Here is a 23,668-nt window from a genome sequence, read left to right on the forward strand (position 1 = left end):
CGCGGCTCGGGCCGTGTCTCGGAACCGGTTCGGCCCGGCGCGGCGCGGCCCGTGTTGATGTTGTGAAGCAGGCTCAGGGGGAAGGGATTCGTCTCTGCCGCTCACCCCCCGGCTCTACATGTTCGCTGCACTGAGGAGGAGACGGAAGAGGAGCCAGCCCCCCTCCCGGCCCGGATTATTGTTGTTATATTATCTCCCCTCCTCCTCCTGCTCCGCGGCGGCGGCGGCGGCCCAGCGGCGGCGGCGGCGGCTCCTCTGAGGAGGGAGGGGGGCGGATTTCTCTCCCCCTCTCGGATTCTCGTTGGATTCAGACGCCGATTTGCTCAGGTAATCCCCCCTCCTTGTCTCCCCTTCCCCTCCCTGCCCTCTCCATCAGCCGGGCCGGGCCTCCCAGCCCGGGCGGCCCAGCGCTGCCGAGAGCGAGGGGATTAGCTCTTATCCGGGGTACAGGGGAGTAAGTGGCAACCGGAGGTGTTTATTTCGCATTCCACCTTCTTGCTCGGTCGGGTTTGGCGGAGGAGATCGGTTCTTCCCAGGCTGCCGGGAGGCCTAGGCCTGGTGGAGAGCGCAGGCCCGCCGGCCAGCGCCTTTACTCCAGCTCGGGGATTAGAAAGGCGAAGCGGCTTCTCGGTGACAGGCCTCAGCTCAGAGAGGAGGAGGAGGAGGAAACAATACAATTAGCTGCAAATGTGCGCTGATCCTGTGCCATATTTACAACTTCACCAGAGCAAGGAAGCAAGGTCCCGGCGCAGACAGCCCTCTGAACTGAGGAAGGAGTGAGGGACGGGGGAAGGGAGACAATGTAAATACACAGAAACAAAAATAGCTGTCTTTGCTGTTCCTATCTCCTAACAAACTCCATTCTGAAAGTTCTAATGGACGTGAATTTATTATGTTTAAGGGCCTGATCTCTAAATAATAAAGCTTTTGATTAGTGTGTTAATCACTTCGTATGTTTACAGCATAACTAGACCTTGTGGGCTGATTGACACAATATGGACATCTACACACCTAGGAAACAGATAGACAAGCATATTGTGTTGGGTATTCCACACAATCTCAGTGTTTATGTGCTGTAGACCTTACTGAAATATGTACTAATTTCACAAGAAATACTATTTTATGCTTTCTTAAAAAAAAAAAAAATAGGGAAGACTTTTAAAGTATAAAGAGGTACACTTATGACATCTCAGGGCCCAAGGTGAAGATGAGATTTCACCCTAAGAATGTGAGAAACAAACATAAATTTAATTAAGTGAAAAAGTGAGGAATGTTTGTAAAGTGCCATCCTTTCTTGTCAGGCCATATCACTTTGAGATCCTGAGGTTGTTATTGGCTGTTTGTGTCTATGATGTTTGAATATGTAATTAGGTGTCACTTTAACAGGTCAAGTGTGTTTTGTAAATGACTGTTGATTAAGTGTCAGACCTTTATAAATAAATGGTAGCTAATTTTCAGTAAAGTAAATCTTGGACTTACTATATAGTATTGTTGGGAGTGTTATTAAAAAATTGATGTAGATTTTAAAACAAACACCCTGCAAACTAATAAAAGTACGCCTTCATAAATTACATAATTGAGGGAAAATTTAAGATATCAGGTTTCACTTTTTATGTGGAAAGAACATTTGTAGATGACAAACAGCTAATACTTTGTAAATTTTTAAGTAGTTTTTTGAGTTGTTGAGGCAGATCAGTTGTAATAGTAAGTGGTTATTGTATCTAATAATGTAACTTTCTGGAGTATTGTGTTTAGAGTCTTGAAAACTGTGCTATGATGCCTCTGAGTGCTCTGATACATGTTTAAAAGGGTGAAGTTAATATAGCTGTCACGTAGAAGGCGTGTTTTTAATGCTGTAAATCCGTGTAGTAGTCAGTAGCGTGTCCGTGATTTGTATTGGTCAGGGAGCAGTTTGAATTTTAAAAAGCCTGAAGATCCTGCTGAGCCCCAATCCCGGCCTCCCTCCCTCCCACTAATCTCCCATTCCTGTCTTTGTGCTGCCTGGTCCTGTTAGACACTGTTTGCAACAGGGCCTCAGGCCTACGTGCCTGGAGAGGAACCATTTACACTTCGAAAAAGCAGCTTTTTATTTTTAAACTTCGTGAATTGCAGAGGGAGCCACTAGCTGTCTCTTAGCTGTCCCTATCTCTGCGTGTAGCTGAATTGCTGTTTTCTTTTGGTCTGTAGCATGCGTAGGGTCTGAGTGAAACTTTGCTTCACAGAAAAGAAAGGACTGTGCAGAAGTACTTGTAGTTCTTGGGTAGTTTTGATCATTAGAAAATGACATTAGCAGAAACATTTCTTTGTTATTTCAAACAACTCCTGTTTTAACAGAAAAAAAATGTGTTTGTTGAGTTAACATGAGTGAGTTTATCTGACTTATTTTTAATTTAAGGAGGTTTGTTTTAAATATACGAGATAGGAACAGGAAATGAGCTACAGTAGTTATGTAGTTCCTGTCAAGTTTATCTCTCCAGGGTTGTGTTTACGGCTTTTTTGTTGTTGTTGTTGTTTAATCAGAAAGTGTGCTCCTTTCTGATATCAAAACTAAGTGTATTTATAAAGGGAACATTATAATGCTGGCTATTAATGATTTGTAATGAGGTATTTTTTTTTTTTGGTTGTTCTTTTGATACATTGATGGTTAATTCTCAATTACTTGCTTTATCACAGCTTATGTAGTTGTAAATTTTAGGCAGAAGTATTTAATGGAGAAATGTAAAGTGACTTTTTTTTTTTCAGATTATATTAATAGCATATGGAAATGTGTATTTCACTTCCATGCTTCATTTTCCATAGCATTAGGAACTTATACTGGTCTTTTGCTTGCCACAACACTTAACATCTTAAGGATGTAGTTATTTTAGTAATCTTATGGAAATAGAAAATTAATTATTCTTGAGTTGTTAGTTTTAACAATTATTGTAACTGAAAGAGGAAATAGGAACATTTTTTTCTTCTGGCTGTCTTTTACTTTGTGCTTTTGGCTACCTTGTGTGTTTTGAATTTGTCACCTATCTACAAATTCAATTTCTTCTTTTCCTGTGAACTTCTTCAATGTTTTATTTGAAGTTATTCAAACAAATAAATAAGTATCTCTGAAGCTTTTGCTATCTTGTAAAGCTGATTTTATTTTATTTTTTTAATATGTATTAAGACATAGAAACAGGCATATGACAGAAAAAAGACGTTTATTTTCTACATTTGAAATGTTTACATTTTGATTTAGGAGAAAAATAAAGAAGAAACAGGGAAGCAAAATTATACAGCTAAAACCATTTGCAGATCCCTGTTTTACAGAAGAGTACATGAATCTGGGTGCAACCTCATTATATATTTGGGATTGCATTGACAATAGTGTTCCTCTTACCCTTCTTGCAGAACCAACACAATATGTAGCAATGTCTTTGGGCTGGAGCCATGTTTTTATTGTTTGTATGGTGTTAGACATAATGCAGCCTTAATCCTGAATGCTTCATGTAGATATTTCTCTGTAATATAAACCAACAATATTTTGAAGGATATTAGATGAAAGAATAGTGTAAGTTGATTTCAGTCAGAGGTTGGTATAGGAAGTTTCTTACTGCAATTGTCTGTGTATTCAGTAGTAAACATGGTACTTTTTTGTGTGTATTACATTATGAAGTGTTAAAGTCAACCTATTAAATTTAAATTAATGTTAACTTCATAAATATTACACAATACATGTAAAGTTAGTGGACAGTTGCTACTAAATGGAAAGGGAAATTGTGATTCTTTTCTGAGTATCTAGACCTAGGAAAGAACTTGCTTTCAAATTCAGAACTTTATGCTTTCTAGATATTATTCTAGAATAACTTATTCTATATTTGTCAATTTGTGTTCATACTGAGGGCAAGTATGGATGTACCTAATTGGAAAAATATGAGTCATTGTAACTTTAGAGTTTTGGTGTTTGGTAGGTGTGAGGTGTATCATCCAGTGTTAGAATAGCTATTAACTGTCACTATGTGACAAACTATGTTGTTAGAAATATTTAACATTTGAAAAAAATGGCCATTTCAATATGATACAACTTATTTTAAGTCTTCCTTTTCCTATGCCTTAATTAGATGTAATACAGATTAAGTTAGCTTCTGATTTTCAGTAATCAGTGGTTACAACCTATAAGGAAATGCTTGAAATTGGTGATACCTGTATATTATTGGTAATAATCCTATTTAAAGGTGATCATCTTTAATAGTCAAAAAAGGAAGTCCTTTTGTGACGTCATTATTATAAAATCTTTTAATACAATTTATCTATATTCGTGTTTTTATTTTACTAGTATTACAACCATATTTAGTAGATGTTCCTGTCCTGCAAAGTATGTGTGAGAGAAGTGCTTTATATTGATGTCTGCTGCACCCCAGGTGTGAGGTAATAGTGTTAGAGGAGATTGTGCAGAATCTATGATTTGTGTCTTGCTTCCTGTCCCAACTGTTCACTGTGAAAAATCTCAGTAGAAACAAGGAGAGAAGAAAGAATTTTGGCCAAGCTGTATGTAGAAACTGAAAGACAACTTAAATGTAGTTGTTGGTACTGCTCTTGAAGGTGACAAGGTGACTGTGTGGTTTAGAGAGAGAACTTTTTAAGGAACATAAACACTGAAGAGTATTTTTCATGTTGAAATCTTTCAGTCAGACCAAATTCTAGAAGATTGTGTTCTTACTACTTTTATTATTTATTCCAGTGGGTTGTAACAGGTTCTTTATACAATTAGATATTCCAATTTTTCAAATTATTGTTATGGTAGATAAAAAGAACTTTGGTGGTGGTGTGTTTTTTTTTTTTTTTTTTTGTCTTTTCAGCAGTGATGAGTGTATAGACATGCAATGCGTTTTATAGGAACACTGTTAAAAACATTGGGCTGTAAAGTTGGGGACTCAGATAAGGAAACAGAATAAGACTTAAGAAACAAACATAATCTAGCCTCCTTCTCTGTGCACTGGATCTTTAACTACATTATTGTATTTTCCCCTTACCCTCGTGGCCCCAATTCGGTGCCTCATACAATGCATGGGAAATGGCAGCTGACCAGTATGTTGTTAAAACCTAGTTTATATATTTGTTTGGCTTTGTCATATACTGTGCAGCCTGCTGACTTATTACCTGCTGTATTGCATCCACATCTTTCAAAGAATGTTGAAGTGTTTTCATCTGTTCATTTGTAGGAATGATCATAAAAATACGTATCTGTGTGTCACCAATATTAGAGAACACTTCTTTAGTATGTCCATAAAATATTGTTTCCATTTTACAGAAGGAAGACTAAAACTAAGTCAAAATTGTGTTTTAAAAGTGCTTGTAAATTTTGTGTGTGTAATTTGACGTGTTTTATTCTTGAGATTTTTAGAGTTATTTCATAACACGGAATGAGTTCATAATTTTTTTTTATTTTATTTTGCTTGTTCTTGTGGGTGTCTCACACTTCAACATATCAGGCCTGTTGTTTCCATGCTGCATCCATAAGAAATATGGAATGGGTTTTCACTGATGGACTTGAACATCTTTTCAGTTTCAGCTGTCTTGGTTATGCCAAGAGCTAGACAAAAATAGATTTCCTGTCCTGAAAAATTAAAAAGAATCCCCCTACGTAACATGAAGAAACAAAAAGCTCTTCAGGAAGGTCAGAGATAGCAACTGAAGAATAACCCCAAATCTTCAAGTGATTAAATGTCTTCCTTGCCATATTGAAGATTCTCAAAATGCTACTTTGATCAGCATGCTGAGATAGCAAGCATGGAGAAGGTCTTAAGCCTTTCTAGGTGAGCGTTTGGGGTGTGACTCTGCTTCTTGAAAGTGGTAGTTGTTGCAGTTCTTGTAAACTGGTTGAATGAAAACCCTTGCAGCCCAGTGGTCAGACCATTTCACTGCAGTGTTCAGTCATCCAATTAGTATTTATGCTGAATTGTGTGTCCGTGTTAGGAAAGGAGGACTCTTCTGAGGTATCATATGTGTATTCCTAGCCAGAATTTTGCCTTTGGGATGTAACAATCTGTATCAGACAGAGTTGTTCATGAGTTTTTTCTTGCTCCATACAGCTTTTTGTCATCTAATCATCTGCTCTGATCATGACCCAGAAGCTCAGGGTATGTTATAAAACAGGTAGAACGAGTAGTTCTGAGTTTCTAAGGTTTTGTGTTTTTTATTGTTGTTATTGTTCTTTGGTTTTTTTTTTCTGGTTTTAGGTTTTTTTGTTTGTTTGTTTCTTTTTAATTATTTTTGCAGACAATAATTGTTTTTGACAAACTGGCAGTTTCCAGCAGACAATCTCTCTTTTGGAGAGGTTTTTTTTTTTTTTTTTTTTAATTAACTATGCTATTCAAATTTCACAGTAAAAAGGTGTAACATCTCACACAAAGAAGCTCCTTTTACTATATGATTTGTTTCATGACCATCATCTGTTGCATACCGTATATAAAGCAGGGATGCTGTGGCTAACAAAAGCAGTGTATGATCATTTAATGAAGACAATTCAATCTTTAGTGCATTTTGATAAAAGTGTAGGTGATTGTAATTCTGAAATATCTTAGTACTTTAATGTTTTATAGTACTAACCTTCTTTCTTTTTTCTTTCTTTTTTTAATAATGTAACATCAAATTTTGGGAATGTAGGCATGTGTATATGACAGCACTGCTCCTATCTATTATGTCTAAACTAACAATCTCATCTTTGTGTTGACCACATATTCAGAAAGAATAAGGTTAAAAATACTTTTACTCAAAAATTTTGTTTTCAGGTCTGAAGTTTCAATAGAGACTGTCCCACTTCTTGCATGTTTTCTTCTATTCAGACAGATATATTGCTTATAAGCCCTCTTTGGGAACTGAAAGGCTGAAATGTCTTTCTGGCTTCAAAGGGTCAGGTTAGAGAAAGCAGTGTTCAAAAATAATTTCTGACCTTTTCTTCGAATCAGTTGAACATCTCCGTTCTCTGAGAGAGGACGTTAACATAGAATCACAGAGTCATAGAATCATAGAACAGCCTGGGTTGAAAAGGACCTCAAAGATCATCGCGTCTCAACCCCCCTGCTGAGTGCAGGGTCACCAACCGCTAGACCAGGCTGCCCAGAGCCACATCCAGTCTGGCCTTGAATGCTTCCAGGGACGGGGCATCCACAGCCTCCTTGGGAAACCTGTTCCAGTGCATCACCACCCTCTGAGTGAAAAACTTCCTCCTAATATCTAACCTAAACCTCCCCTGTCTCAGTTTAAAACCATTCCTCCTTGTCCTATCGCTATCCACCCTCGTGAACAATCATTCCCCCTCCTGTTTATATACTCCCTTCAAGTACTGAAAGGCCACAGTGAGGTCTCCCCAGAGCCTTCTCTTCTCGAAGCTAAACAAGCCCAGTTCCCTCACCCTTTCTTCATAGGAGAGGTGCTCCAGCCCTCTGATCATCTTGGTGGGCCTCCTCTGAACTCGTTCCAAGAGCTCTGCATCTTTCTTGTACTGGGGGCCCCAGGCCTGGACGCAGTACTGCAGATGGGGCCTCAGAAGAGCCGAGTAGAGGGGGACAATCCCCTCCCTCTCCATGTTGGCCACTCCTCTTCTGATGCAGCCCAGAACACAGTTGGCCTTCCAGGCTGCCAGCGCACACTGCTGGCTCATGTCCAGCTTCTCGTCCACCAGGACTCCCAAGTTCTTCTCCACAGGGCTGCTCTCAAGGAGTTCTTCCCGCAGTCTGTATAAATACCTGAGATTGCCCTGGCCCAAGTGCAGCACTTTGCATTTGGCATTGTTGAACCTCATTAGTTGCAGATGGACCCACTTCTCCAGCCTGCCCGGGTCCCTCTGGGTGGCTTCCCTTCCCCATACTGTATCGACTGCTCTGCTCAGCTTGGTGTCATCTGCAAACTTGCTGTGGGTGCACTCGATTCCATCGTCTGTGTCATTGATGAAGATGTTGAAGAGGATCTTGGCATGGAGTAACTTCTGCAGTTGGGTTGTGCATCTAGTTGCCACCTGAAAATCTTTGAGAAATTGGGCTAGTTACTGGTATCCGCAGAACTATCTCACTTCACTTACTGTAGGCATTAAAGGGAAAAATGTTGTATGAACAACATAACTTTCCAAGTAAGTAGAGTTCGATGTAGTGAGATATGCTATGGATTCTATGAGGGCTTCGGAAAGTAATGCCTCCTGTTTTATGATGTTGGCCCATGATATCATGGGCAGATGTTTGTGGCATGGCAGAAGGAGTTGAACCTTCCAACCAATATCTCATTACATTTTGTTGCCGTGTGTCAGATGGCAGCAGAGGAGCAGTCAGACAGATTGACGTCTGATCTGGAAGTGTGGATATAGCAAAGGTGTGTCGCTGAATTCTTCCATGCTGAAAAAATGGTGCCCACTGACATTCACTGATGGTCATTGAGCATTTATGGAGACGAAACAATCAGTGTGAGCGCAGTGAGTCAATAGGTGGTGTGGTTCAGCAGTGGTGACAATACTAACAGATCACCTCCACTGGTGCAGAACTTTATGAGCACAATATGCAGACTCTTGTTGATTGCTGGCGAAAGTGCATAGGTAATGGTGGTGACTATGCTGAATAACAGTGTTTTGTGACCAAAAATGTATCAAATTGTTCTCTTTGTAGCTGTCGTAGTTTCCATGGAAATACCTAGGAGACTTTACTTTTGGAGCAGCCTACATAGTTTCCTGGTGGCCACTGACTGCTTATACATAGTTTTGATTTGTTCAAATGTGGAAGAGACAAGAACTGAGGTTGCAGGTGTTTGGAAGGGTGAACACATAGAGGAGAAGAGTGGTGGATTGGAACTGAACTTACATAGATGGGGAAGGAATGGGAGTTTGAAGGTCAAGAAGCTGGGATGGAGGAAGTTGCTAAGAAAATGATACCTGACTGGAACTGAATAGAGGAGCTTGTCAGACAGATACTGATGTCCTTAGTAAAGATAGAGGTAGACCTGTAATACAGTTTTAACAAGAAACCAAGATAAAGTCACGGGCTGGCGTTGCATATACAGTCAAGGGAATTTCTGTGGAGATGAAAATAGGTGGGAAGTATCTATTGAGAGGGGCTTGAGAAGCCAAAACTACAAAACAAAGATTGTCTGGGCAAATAAGTGATATTTCACGCACAGAAATGTGTTGTCTTTTTTTTTTGTTTTGTTTTGTTATTAACTGAGAAGAGCATATAATGAAAAGGAAAACCTCAGAAATATGGAGTACATCGTATCAGAGAAAATAGGAAATTCTGTAGTTCAGATATGTGTAGTCTGCATTTGTCATTTTTGTGGATGCACAGTGGTAAATAGTCTTAATTTGTTGCCACTTTTTCTACAAAAATTTCAGTGCCTATTTCAGTGACTGTGTGGAATGAAAGGGGTTCCCTTAATAGAGTTTCAAAACAAAACCAGAAGAAAACAACGGTAGGTTAATATCTTCTAGGAATGGCTATAGGTATTGTTGATCCTGCCTGGAGAAGATGAATTGCAGAATTGTAGGTTTGGAAGGGACCTCTGGAGATCATCTAGTCAAACTCTCCTGCTAAGGCAGGTTCCCTGCAGTACGTTACACAGGAAACTGTCCAGCTGAGTTTTGAATATCTCCAGAGAAGGAGACTCTGCAACCTCTCTGGGCAGCCTGTTCCAGTGCTCTGTCACCCACAAAGAAAGTTCTCTCTCATGTTCAGATGGAACTTCCTGTGTTCCAGTTTCCAGATAACCTCCAAAGTTTGCTTCCAGTCCTAGTTTTTATTTTCTCCTTAGTGCTCAGTGTATATAGTCTTTATCTTGTAATGCAATGTAAAGCAACTGTTTTACATTGTTAAACCTTGCTCTAGAGGTAGAATTCTCACAGGCATTTATGTGGTGTGTACAGGATTACTGGAATGCTTCACAGATTCTGTTTTAAGGTGTTTTTGAGGAGAGTGCATGATCTTACAATTTAGGAACTGAGTTGAAAAAGTTGGTCACTGTCTTTGTAAGTTTGGAATTCCAACTGGAGCAACGGAAGGACCTGACATTTAAATTAGTCTGACTTTTCTTTTTTATCATAACATGTATGGTAATGTTAGAGCCGTTTTCATTCATTTTGATGATAGCATGACTAATGAGAACTTCATCAAATTGGGTTTTGGAGAATGCAGGAAAAAAGGAACACAGAAAAATTTGTTATTTGTAATAGAAGTGGAATCAGATTCCCAAGAGTGGCATTATTCTTTTTCTAGCAGGCTGGTCTCCCATCTCCTTTGCTTCATAATTCTCTTTCACACTGACTTGAAGTTGGAGAATCACATGTACAACAGACCTTATGGCCTTATGAATAGCTTCTGATTCATTTCCAGATCAGGTCCCTTCTGTACAGTGAATGGAGATTGGGCCTGTGGGTGAGAGAGGAAAGTTACATGATTATATAATAATTACAATAAGAAAAGACTGTGCCATAATTCCTGAGTGCAGGGGCCATTTATTAACTTTTGATTGACTTTGTTGCAAATGTGATCTTTTAGCCTGGGGGTGTGGGATTTCCTGGGAGAAGTCTAGAAGACTTTGTGTTGATGCACAGAAAATGCAATGTTTGAGTATCTGTTGATGTGAAGGCTGACTTCTGTGTTGAATGTTCTGTTTTAGAGGGTTTTTTAAAGTTAGATCTTCAACATTTTTAACAATATGAACTTTTATGTATAGAAATTTAATTAATATATTGTCTTTTTGAGCATTGCCTTGTACAGCTGTCACAGTGCAGTGAGTAAAACTGTAATCTTGATTTCTGCATCATAAAAAGGAGTTGAAATGAGATCAAACTGGGGCTTTGTTGTGATTCTGCTGTTCAACAGATCAGCCTGTGAGTGTCAGTCACAAGTTTGAAATGTGTGAGCATGTAAAATGGTACTTCTGTGATGCTGAGTCCAAATAGATAGGTTAGTCAATAGAAAATGCTGAAAAAATTTTACATCCTAAAAGAGTTTAAATTTATCTGACGTTCTTACTCTCTCTTCTAGGCTCTTTTCCTCTTCTAAATTTTCTTTGCACTGTGGTGCACTACTCCTTCAACAAGAGAAGAGGGGAATGCTTGTTGCTCCTTACAATCATAGAGACAGTGAATGATTCTGAAGGACGTGACAAATGTACATTTGAAACAATTGCTACGGAGAATATTAAAATATCAGTGTCTGGTATCCTCAGCAAGTGCTCTTCTGTCCTGATGAGATTTTGAGTGAAGGGATCGAGGTGACGATACTGTGGTGCAAAGTACTCATTTTTGTGTGTAAGGCGTGTTTGAAATGCGTGTGCGTAACTGGACTTTTCCTGCTCTAAGGATCTTGCCAATGCTTAGGTGCAAAATAGATGCTGAGTTGTTTAATTCTGCAAAATAGTGGTAGTTCTGGCATACACTGAAACAAAGCTGTAGGTGATACCAGCAATAGTTTAGGTGACTAATGGCATAGATGTAGAATTGTGGGAACATACTGTGCACTCTAGGGTCACTGTTATAAAATATTATTTAGACTTATGGCTCTGCATATTTACTCACTGGAGTAATTCGCTCTGGTTCTGTCTACTGTGATGTAAAGTTTAGTCATGTTATTTACAGAAGTACATCATTTATTTTTACCGTGGAAAATATCATTTAAATATTTGAGGAACTGCAATAAAAACAGTTTGGTTTAAAAACTGTTTTGTCTGTAATTCTCTAAATATCATCACATGATCAAGCCATCATAATTCCACAAGGTAAACATTCTCAGTTTTCACATCACCTTGTAATCTTATCCTGCAACCTGAAGAAAGAATAATGAAAGCTACTTATTTAATTTAGTACCCTGTTAAATAATTATATTGAATTATTAGGCTTCAAAACAGGAGTTTTCTTTCTGTAAATATTTGTGCTTATTTCTGACAGATCCTTTTTCTAGCTCAAAGTAGACGTATGATGTCATGGTATTAAGTAAGTTCTTAATCACATTTTGATAACTAATTAGCCAATAAAGTTTTACAAAACAGCTCTTTAGATGGACTCCTGAAGATTCCGTATAACTTGTTAAATCCTGGTAATTTGAACTTATTGTGTGTTCAGCTACAGTGCATATATGTAGCTTGTAGTAATAACGCATAACTTGATTTAATTGAGCACTGTTTCATTGCTGGCTAAGGAAGGTTGAATTAGTTTGCATTTTTCACCATTTAATATGTACAATTATTGGAAGTCATCTAATAAAAAATAACTTGAGATTCTAGGCTAATCAACCTACTTAAATGTGTCTACACTTCAGTGAGACCCTGAGTGAGTGTTGAGAGAACAATGTTTGTCAGAATCAAAACTGCTGAAGGTCTCCTACCTACTCCTAATTACACATACAGGTGTAAATTTGAACTAGAGAATGACAGTAAAAATGGAAGAATTATCTCATTTTAAGATGCATTAATTTTTGAAATCGTGTCAGAAGATATCGTAAAACTTTTTATAGATGTATAAAGGTAGTTATTTTAGACAAGAACAGGAAAACATCATCTGTTTTATGATCATCAAGCTTACATGCTTATACTGTTTTGTAACAAAAAGGTAACAAAAATTGGAAGATGAATATACTTTGGTTTTAGTGGGGAGACTAAGTGGGGACTTAGAGGTTTTATTAGTAAAATGGCATCTTGATAGAATTCAGTTTAGTTTCATGTACATGATACAGCGAATTAAATACTCTGTAAATCAAGTTGAGCGTGAACTTCCTAGTGGGGTTGCATGTCAGTGCTTTAAAATGTTACTTGTACAAATGCTTTGCCTTCAGTAGATTTTCACAGATGCAATTACTTGAAACTGGTACGTATCAATGTTTGCTTCCTGAAATAAATTAGAATCCTCAGCTGGACTTTAAATAGGCTAGTCCCTAAATCTTAGGATATTCAAATACGGTAAAATATTTAGTCACTGAACTCAGTAATTATAAATTGGCACACACAAGACTCTGTAAGTAGTGCTTTTGTTTTTCTTTAGATAACCTGTAATCATTTTATAGATTTACCCATTAAGACCAGCACTAATGATTCTGTCAGAGTTGTAGCATTGTTCTTGTGGTTAACTTGGGTTTCATCTTAATCATTGTTAACCATTTCAGTAATCTTTATTTTGTAAAGTCTTAGGGAGTGGAGGGTATGGGGGAGAGGATATCAGTTTGTGACTCGGAATGCTCATTGCTAAGTTGTAGTGGTCAGCTTGTGATTTCTTTGTAATAATTTTGAATTCTGAACATAGTTTAATGAAATCAGCACTCATAGATTGCTAACTTAACTCATCAGCTTTTTGTTAATGTAATCTTAACTGACCTCAGATAACTTAATAGAACTTTATAGTCATCTATGTAAAAGGCTTATGTGTGTATATATATATATACTTTTCAATTGAAAAGGACAGCATCATCTGTAAAAACTTGCCTTAAAGTCTTTCAGGAACTGAAAAGAAAAAAACAAAATACACCTACTTGAAAGCCAGCGTCATAGAAGATTTAGAAGAGGGTGTTTTATATAAGTTACGAATGATTAGCAATGGAGGGTGCTCCAGTTAAATGTAATATGAAGCTGGAAAGCACAAACATAAATTAATATTGAATAATGCGTGATAGCAAGTTAGTACTATACCCAATACTATTGCCAATATGATATTTTGTTTTAGGTATAAATATTAACATGTGTGCCAAAGTATGCAGACAGTCATGTTAAATGTGTGGCCTGAGAAGGCCACTTGTCATTCTGCAGGCCTTAGTTTATGGTCTCCTCTAGCAACTGCTAGAGAAAGAAAAGGATTGTGAATTGAGATTTGTCCTTGGATCATATCCTGTGAGTTTAAAGTTTTACTTTGTTTGTTTGTTCCTGGTTTGTTTTGGTTTTTTTTGTTTGTTTTGTTTTTTAAAGAGACTGAACAGCATTGTCCCTCTTTGCTGCCACAGGAACAGATCTTTTTGTTTCTAATTCTTAGCTGTGCTCCTCATAGTTGTATATTTTACTACAGAGGTTGGTGGTTGGTTCAACATGACTAAGAAACAGGACAGTAACTCAGTAGCTGAAGCCGTGGGTAAATGACTAGCAGAGGATATCATTCCTACCTGTATTAAGTACTTCAGTATCTAGGGTAAAAAAGGAAGGCAAGAAATGGAGAGTAGCTACTCCTTATTACTAATTGAGTGTACATGTTGATGCTAGTTTCAAGTAGTTAAGGCCTGATCCATTTCAGCTCCTTCTAGTCTGTGTTTGAATGACATGTGAATAAAGATGGAAGGGTATCACGCTTCATTCTGAATGCTTCTGTGTTGTCAAAGTTTTCCCATATGGATGTATAGTCTCTGGGTCTCCTCTGTGCTAAAGCAATTTCCAGTTTGGAAAAAAGCAAATTGATTCTATTCCTTCTGCAATAGCAAAGGTATAGAGGACTGAGAATCTTCTTTAAAATGGACCTGAGACTCTTGTGAAATAAAATTAATGTCTCCCATGATAAAGACTTAGCTACCTTTCTAAAAGTTAGATGTGTATCACCTGCAGATTACGGTTGATCATCCCTAGGTTTCCTTTACAGGCGTTGCCATACACGTGTATGTAGCAGTGTATTGCACATACTCATTTTTGTTCATCAGTGAATGATGGTAGGCAAATAATTGTAGCTTTCTTATAACCAGAAATGCATAACATAATTGTGTTAATATATTTTCAAATGTTTGATTTTTAGATAATTGAAAGATACAGTGCTGATAATCACTGGTATTTTTTTCAGTATGCATAAAATATTGCATGACACTTCAAAGGTATTTTAAAGTCCATCCCTGCCCTAGAGAAAAAAGGAATACTTTGTTGCAAATTGTTGCTATTGAAAGTTACAGGAAAAAAAAAAACTGCTCAGAGTGGAATTGTGAACATTCTATTATAAGGCTTGGCATTTCTGAGTAATCTAGTCTTTAGTTTACTTTGTAATTTATCTGCATTGCCAGTTATGGCTATTGATGTCTCTGTAGTATATGGACCACAGTTCACCTTTGCATTAGCAAAAGCCGGGACAATAGTGCTGTCTGAGTTTTGTAGTGGGAAGGTTTATAGTAGTGCGTTAAAGAAATTAAGGGCTATAATTAGCTCTCTATTCCTGTATTCCAGTGAGTTTTAGATACTTAAAGAAAGAGTGTGGAAGATGGCCATCGTTTCATTAAATTGCCTGAAGAATAAAGTAATGGTAATATAGGATGGTTACATGCAGAGATGGAAAGATGCTGATTGTCTTGGCTTGATCCTGTGAGGCCAGACCTAACCTTTATGGAGCAGCTCCTGCACAAATCATAGACAGCATGGCATTTCAGTCAATATCTTTGAACTATATCCCTGGACTAAGACTTGCTTCTCAGTGAAATATTCAAGTTTTAATATTTTTTAATTCAATTTAATGGGCAGGTTTCTGGGAAAGAAGATCTGTGTAGATCCCTCCTGTCTCTTCCTGTTGAGAGGGAAGTAGGGCTTTCACTAGTTTCTCTCCCCTATACCTTATTTACATCCCCTTATACGTGGCTATGTAATCTGAGTAATGTAATTCTTCAGCCTCTGCCTGTTAGATGATTTCTCTTTCATACATGCTTAAGATATTACCTATAGGATCTCTTATAGATATTCCTTCTTGATTTTTTTTTCTTGCTGTTTTCTAGATCTATCACAGCCCATCTCAGAGACCTTTAGACAGCTTTGATATCATGGATGATTTAAAAATTTTGCTAAGTAGGCCAGTATACTAAGGAGTTACAGGAGGTGGATAGGACTTTTGGAATAGGTTCAACTGTCTTGGTGCAAATATGGATTTTTTTCTAATCTTTTAGCAAAAAAAAAAAAATCTGTTTACCAAGCATGGATTTAGGAAACTGAGATTGAGAAGGTTAAGATATCTAGAGTAGAGTTTGTCAGCTGTTACCCATAACCCTACCTAATGTGCTTTTTTGGACAGGTTTCAATGACAAGGTAATGGTCACATGGTTGTACAGCTTCCAGTCATCAAGATTGCTAGATTTGCATTTCCTTAAGCTAAGAAAAAAATACTGTGTGTGCAGTTATTCTGTGAAGGCCAGCTATAGAATTTTGGCAGTAAAAGAAGTATAGCTTGATAGATGAAAGATGGCCAACTGTATCCTGTGCTGCATCAAGAGAAAGCATAACCATCAGGTCGATGGAGGTGATTCTGCCCTTCTACATTGCATGCATGAGACTCCACCTGGAGCACTATGTCCATTTCTGGGGTCTCCAACACAAGAAGGACATGCAGCTGTTGGAGCAGGTCCAGAGGAGAACCACGAAGATGATCAGAGAGCTGGAGTACCCCCACTACAAGGACAGGCTGTGAGAGCTGGGGCACTTCAGCCTCGAGAAGAGAAGGCTCCAGAGGGACCTTAAAGTGACCTTCTAGTACCTGAAGGAAACCTACAGGAAAGCTGGCAGAGACTTTTTATAAGGGCAGGTAGCAACAGGACAAGGGGAAATGGTTTGAACCGGGGAGAGCATAGATTTAGACTAGATATTAGGAAGAAATTCTTTACTGTGATGGTGGTGAGACACTGGAACAGGTTGAGCAGCAAGGTTGTGGATGCCCCCTCACTGGAAGCTGTGTGGGGCCTTGAGCAACCTGGCCTAGTGAGAGGTGTCCTTGCTATAGCAGGGGGTAGGAACTAGATGATCTTAAAGGTCCTTTCCAACCTGAACCATTCTATTATTCTATGAATTTTCTTGTTTCTTGTATTATAGAATCGATGGATTTGTTGTGCACGTTGGACGGTATAGTACTTCGAGAGCATGATATAAGCTTTTGTGGATTATTTGAAATTAATTTAGTATCTGTTTCCAGAGTATAGGGGCTTATTAGGAGTAACCATGTTTAGTCATCCTAAATTATTTGATACTTTATTTAATCAGTCTGATTACTTGAAGAGAAATACTTTCTCCACAGTAAGGGAGTTTGAAAGCTAGTAAAATTGTATAAATCTACTTTATTCAAAACTGTTGAGTTGTTTTGAGAAGTAGTTGATCTACTTAGCCATGTTGTTCTGATTCTAAAACAGGGAAACAGAGGAAAATTTATATAGAAATAGATGAATAAAATGCCTTCATCAAGCTGTATTTACTTTTTGTGTTAAGAACCCTTTTTTAATACTTCAGTTAAATTTATATCTGTGAAAATGAAAGATAGATTAAAAAATAGAATATAGTTTGGGCAATCAAGTGTAGTGCCATTGCGTGCAATCATTATATACTGACTTGAGTCTGTTCTGGATTATTTATTTCCTCCTTGCCAAGGTTTATATTTTAGGTAGAAAACAATAGTTTTCTTGTTTGTTTATAAATTGTTACCAAATAGATCATCATATGCAGGAGTTTGTGAAAAACACTCGCATAGCCTGAAGTTCCCTAATCATTTCCTATTTTTACGTTTCTTCCCTTAAGCATCATTTTGATACCGTTTGTCCAACTAATCTTGTAACTACAGCTTTAATTTTCATGAACTGAAATAGCTATTAATTTAAATACTGTTATAGCAGAGATGTTACTGGCCAGAAATCTTCATGATCAACTTGATAGCGTTAATCATGCTTGTGTTGTGTGTCTGACTGTCTGTCTATATACAATACAGAGAAAACTAACAAATCTGTGATTTGAAAACCAGTTTGAGTAAAAGAAAGGGGAAAAAAAAAAAAAACAACAGTAGACAACCCGTCAGGCAGTTGAGCATTAATATGATGTCAGTTTAGTTTCAGTGTTTTCTAAAACTGTGGGGGACTTGTCTCAGTAGTTGTTTTTTTTTGTTGTTGGTTTTTTTTTTTTTTGGTTCTGTTTTGTTTTGTCCCACTCTTGAGGATTTTTGTATCCAACTTAATGTATTAAGCCACTGAGATAGATGGTAAAAAATGAAACAAAACAACAAAAAAAACCAAATTAATAATATTATTAATCTTGTAAGTCATTGCTGTACTTTAGGTTACCTGTGCTATAAAACACAGCTTTTCAGGTTCTTAGCTTGAAGAATATCTGGATAAATTACAGAGAAAGAATGTAGGTGATATTATTATGAAAGACAAAAAATAGAGCACCTTATAATCAACAGAGAATATTTCTGCACCGTTCATTTACTCATGTATCATACACAACTTGTGCCTTCTGACTCTTGAAATTGAATGACTGATATTAAATTATCATGGAGCACCTTTTTCCACTGATTACTGAAGAGAAAGGCCTTGATCACATTGTGGCAAAAAAAACCTGTCAGATATTGTTTTATTCTATTTTCTTCTTCTTCTTAAGTTAACATATGGAATCTTAGCATGTGTTTGGGAAATAGAATACAAACTGATTTCTTTTTTTAAAGAATGCATTCTTATAATCTGTTTATTAAGCTTTACCTTAACCATATAATTTCAATGTAACTATGGATTTGCCATTTACTAGTAGATCTCACTGTATTTGTCTGTGGAATTAAGTCTTACACAAATTATACCTTCATCTCCAAAACTGTCAGCAGTACTTGCTTTCTCAAAGATTCTGCCTATTTCTGCAATCAGAAATGGATATATAACACCTGCTTAAAGTTTTTCAGAAGCACCAGATACTAGAGTGTGCAGGCTGAAACTGGGAAAAGTGAAATAAATCTTTATTAGCTGTCTTAGGCAATAAAATTATTTTTTGAGGGACTGAAAACACAAACAAGTGTTACAAGTTTAAGAATAAACATAAAGATATTTTAATGAAAAGTTTTTGGATAAGAAGGGCATTTTTCTTTGTGTTGTATGTTACCTAACGTGGGATCTATTCTTTTTTGAACACCATTGTTACTGCTGTATTTGATTGTGAATGGTATGAAAACTGACACAGTCTATGATTATATCATTTGCTGGAATAATAAAGTTTCGTGAAGCAGTCATAATTCTGAAACTAAGAGCTATATGTTCCTGCTTTTAAGTTTTTCGGTCCCACTTCTTACTGCTCATGCAGAATGAAAGATTAATGTTGTTTTGAATATGTCATCCTACAAACAATAACGCAGGAGCTGTAATCAACTGCAGATATTAATATGTATTTTTTTCTTTTTCTTAAGTTAGTACTTAAGAAACAGGTCCTTTAAGTTATTAAGTTTTGTTCTGTAATGTTCATAACTTAGAATTTTGAAGTGTTTAGTACAGTCATATTTCTCACAAGCCATATGTTAAATGAATGCAAGGAGATGAGAATCACTCATTCTCTGAAGTTAGTATTGTAGCTCTATCTTCATTCTGCAGTTGTGTACTGAGGCACTTTTTCTATTCAGAATGTGAGCCTGTTTGGAGTGGAGACTACCTGTGATGTTTAATTACTAGCAATTTTTAGTATTGTAGGGTGGGCAGGCTGTTATCCTTCTGATTAGGGTAAGATAACTCAATTTGGCATGCTCTGTCTATCATTTGTTAAAGGTGAAATCACTTAGCTACTTAGGTGGAGTGACAAATTTAGGTATTGATGATTCTTACCTCTGATACTCATGGTTTACAGCTTTGACATTTTTTAAGCAGGTAAGGAATATAAGGAGAAGTCTGGTAAGGAAAAAGAAGTACAAATGTAAAAAATAAAAATTAAAAACAACTAACAAAAAAAAAACCCAAACCAACCAACCAAAAAAAAAAAAACCCTAACCAAAAATCAACCAAAACACACCCCTAAAACTGCCAAACCTTGACACATTATATTTTCATTAATTACTGTTTTATTTTAGTTCTTTGGGATTTTTCTCTAGTTCTGTCCTGCCATTGTTATTTTTAAATTTGCATGTTGTTTGTTTCTTTGTTTGCTCTTTGTTTTTTTTCTTTTACTTTCCTGATTGAGATAGTGTTGTCTTTTACCATAAGGATTCCCTTTGAGGAGGAGAGAGAGGAGGAAAAAAAAGCAAAAAAGGAATAGGTGGTCACCACTGTACAACTGATACTAGAATCATGATGTATGATGGAGGAAGCACAGTTCAAATTTCAGTATGGGATGGAAGCTGCTGAAGTATTAGTTCACCTGCAGGAACTCACATCACTGGAAGTTATGTATTGCCTGTGCAAGAGAATTGTTTCTACAATTCCCTAGTCACATGGATATTTTTGTAGGCCTGTTACTGTGAATTCTAAGGAGAAGGATAGCAGATATAAGACAAGTAAACCTTGGTTTAAGAACTGTTTCAATTATTTTGCTCTTCCCGGATGAACTTGGAATTTTTTAACACAATGCATTTTCATTTACAATATTTTTCTCTGTTGTTTTTTTTTCCCTGAACAATAGGAGTCAAAGGTATCTCTCCATGCTTTAGTATTGCATGTTTTTTCAATAGTATTTGATGTTAATTTCTGAACTGACGAAAGGAAGAGAGAGGTTTAAGAAGGCTAATGTTGTATAAGCCTTACTTCTTGTTCTCATAATTTGAACATAGTTCGTTTTTGCTGATAGCTGGAAAGAAAGCTACCTGCAATTTAATTAACAGATGCCTCTTCCACAACATTTTGTATTAATCATACATATTTGCGTACAGCCTCTTAAAACTTGAACAGCTATCTACTCCTTGGCAGGCCAGTAAACATGCTTGCAGGACACATAAATATTTCTAAAAAATACTGCTACTCAAACCTAGGTTTTACTTGCCTCTGCATTAAACTGCTAGTTATTTTCTGGTATTTACTATTGCTGCTATTTTTGGATCAGAAATAATTTTGTAAACATTTTGGATCGTTAGGCTTTATGAAGAAGCCTGGCAATGTCAGAGACATTGCCAAAGTATTCCTGAAACGTCACCTAAAATCTGTTACTACGTTGAAAGGTTGTGTGCATAGCATATTCTAACATAAATCATGTTAGGGAAAGCTTGCCCTTGGTATCTGAAATCTGTACCTGTACAAAATGAGCCATTTTCAGTGGACAATGGGGATTAAATGTTAAGTATGCTGTACATTAAATAAGTGCTGTCTACAGAATATTATGTAGCAGGTTAACTGTCTGGATATACACAGATGTTGCTAACAGCAGCTGTGAGTTGTTTTTGGTCAGTCAATTGAGTAGATGGATAGTTCATTCCTTCCAATGAGCTGCTATGGGTTTGTTGGCAAGTGAAACATCAGCTGGAGTTTGTGTTTGTTCCTAGTGTTTTCCAAAGGCCAACACAGGTGATTCTTGTACAGTATAAAAACATTTGTGCCATTTTTGCTGAGTTCCTAGTCTGCAGAAGAAATAACATAGTTAATGCCTGGATGTTTTTCCCAATATTAGTTAGGAAACAGCCAGAGTTTGCCAGTGCTATTAAGCTTCTGTATTGCAGAAGTTGTAAGGATTCCTGGATTCTGCAGAATAGCCCATTAGAAATTCTACAGTGACTTACGTACAATCGAATAGCGGATGTTTTAGTGATTGTATGTCTTGTTTTTTGATGAGGATATATTATTTTGTGCTATTTTAATACTAGCCTATTTCACACTTTCCTTGCACGTGGCTTTTGATGTAATGATGCTTACCGTTGCATAATAGTCTTAAGAAAAGTGCAGATAATGCTAGGGTTGTGTTGGAATAGCTGCTTTGTCTGGTGTGTGGGATGAGTAGGGTGTTTGACAGTGAAGTGAACACTTGGATTTGAGTGTTAAAAGTTACCTGTTTCACCATATAGACTAGCTCTTGGTGAGATGGTTGCAACAAGTGAAAAACAAACAAACAAACAATTCCTGCTTGAGATGATAACATAGTCTTGGTAGTACTTGGAGATGTGGGGCATTTCAGTAGAGTGTTATTTTCATCATTGACAACAAAGTTCTTATGTCTTTTTCAACACCTTTTTTTTTTTTTTCCTCTGTAGCTTTTTGTCCTTTTGCTTCTAGGGAGAGATCACATCTCAAGTTTAAATTATTATCACGTGCTCTATTAATATCTTCACCAATTACATCGACAGTGGGATTGAGCACACCATAGGCTAGTCTGAGGATGACACCAAGCTGTGTTGTGCGGTTGACAAACCTGAGGGATGGGATCACAAGAGAGATCTAGGCAGGCTCAAGCAGTGAGTCCAGGAGAGCCCTATGAGATTGAGCAGTGACAAGTGCAGAGTCTTGCACCTGGGTCGTGGCATCCCCCGCTATCAATACATGCTGGGGGACAAAAGGATAGATTATAGTCATGCTGGAAAGGACTTGGGGGTACTGGTGGATAGCAAACTGGGCATGAGCCATCAGTGTGCCAAGAAATCCCACTGTATACTGAGCTGCATCAAGAGGAGAGTGGCCAGCAGATGGAGGGAGGTGATCTGCTGCTCTGCTCTCCACTGTGAGACCTCACCTGGAATACTGCATCCAGACGTGGAGTCCTCAGTACAGGAGAGACATAGACCTGTTGGAGAGCTAGCTACAACGGATGTAGAGAAGGCTGAGGTACTCATTGTGTTCTTTGCCTCAGTCCTCACTGACAGCCAGGATTCTCATGTCCCTGAACCTCACATCCCTGAAACTGTAGGTGGGAACTTGGGGAACAAACTCCCCTGCCCCCCTCTGTTAGGACAGAGCAAGTCTGAGACTGACTCATGAGACTTAATGTGTACAAGTCCACGGGGCCAGACAACATGAATCCCAGGGTGCTAAGGGATCTGGCCAATGTGGCAGATCTCCATCATATTTGAAAAGTTGTGGCTGCCAGGTAAAGTCCTTAGGGACTGGATAAGAGGAAACATCACTCCCATTTACAAGAAAGGGAGGAAGGAGGACCTGGGGAACTACAGGCTGGTGAGCCTCACCTCTATGCCTGGAAAGGTCGTTGAGCAGATCCTCCTAGAGGACATGTTGAGGCACATGAGAGATGAGCATGTGATCCGAGACAGCCAGCATGGCTTTACCAAGGGAAGGTCATGCCTGACCAATCTGGTGGCCTTCTGTGATGGAGTGACAGCACTGATGAACAAAGGGAAAGCAACTCATGTTTTCTACCTGGACTTCTGCAAGATTTTTGACATTCTCTTCCACCACATCCTTTTTTCTAACTTGGAGAGATACACATTTGAAGGATGGAATATGAGATGGATAAGGAATTGGTTGGAAGGTTGCAGCCAGAGGGTTGTGGTCAGTGGCTCTATGTCTAGGTGGAGGCCAGTAATGAGCAGTGAGCACCGGGAGTCCATCTTGTGTCCAGTACTCTTTAATGTATCTATCAGTGACATAGATGATGAGATTGGGTGCACCCTCAGCAAGTTTGCAGATGACACCAAGCTAATGATGCAGAAGGAAGGGACGCCATCCAGAGGGACCTTGATAAACTTGAAAAGTGGACCATTGTGAAACTAATGAGGTTCAACAGAGCAAAGTACAAGATTTTGCACTTGGGCCAGGGTAATCCCAGGTAATTACACAGACTGGGGAAAGAACTCCTAGAGAGCAGCCCTGTGGAGAAGAACTTGGGGGTCCTGGTGGACAAGGAGCTGGACTTGAGTACGCAGTGTGTGCTGGCAGCCCAGAAGGCCAACTATGTTCTGGGCTGTATCAGAGGAGGGGTGGACATGGGGGTCATTGTCCCCCTCTACTCTGCTCTTGAAAGGCTCTATCTGGAGTACTGTGTCCAAGTACTGGGCCCCCAACACAGGAAAGTTGTGGAACTGTTGGAGAGGGTTCCAGAGGAGGGCCACACAGAATATCAAAGT

The 23,668-nt window shown here is 38.1% G+C and overlaps 1 protein-coding gene across 6 annotated transcripts in view; it reads left to right on the forward strand.

The window, feature by feature from the left end:
* NIPBL (NIPBL, cohesin loading factor) overlaps window positions 1–23,668 on the forward strand; it is a 163,540-nt gene that overhangs the window by 10,697 nt on the left and 129,175 nt on the right. Inside the window, exon 1 of one of the 6 annotated variants that reach the window (XM_021379384.1) lies at window positions 7–327. The exons of the other annotated variants lie outside the window; for them this stretch is intronic. The gene's annotated coding sequence lies outside the window, so the exon portion shown is untranslated. Of the gene's footprint in view, window positions 1–6; window positions 328–23,668 lie in introns of those variants that run through there. 6 annotated transcript variants of the gene reach the window in all.

Source organism: Numida meleagris, chromosome Z (assembly GCF_002078875.1).
Source record: "Numida meleagris isolate 19003 breed g44 Domestic line chromosome Z, NumMel1.0, whole genome shotgun sequence".
NCBI lineage: Eukaryota > Metazoa > Chordata > Aves > Galliformes > Numididae > Numida > Numida meleagris.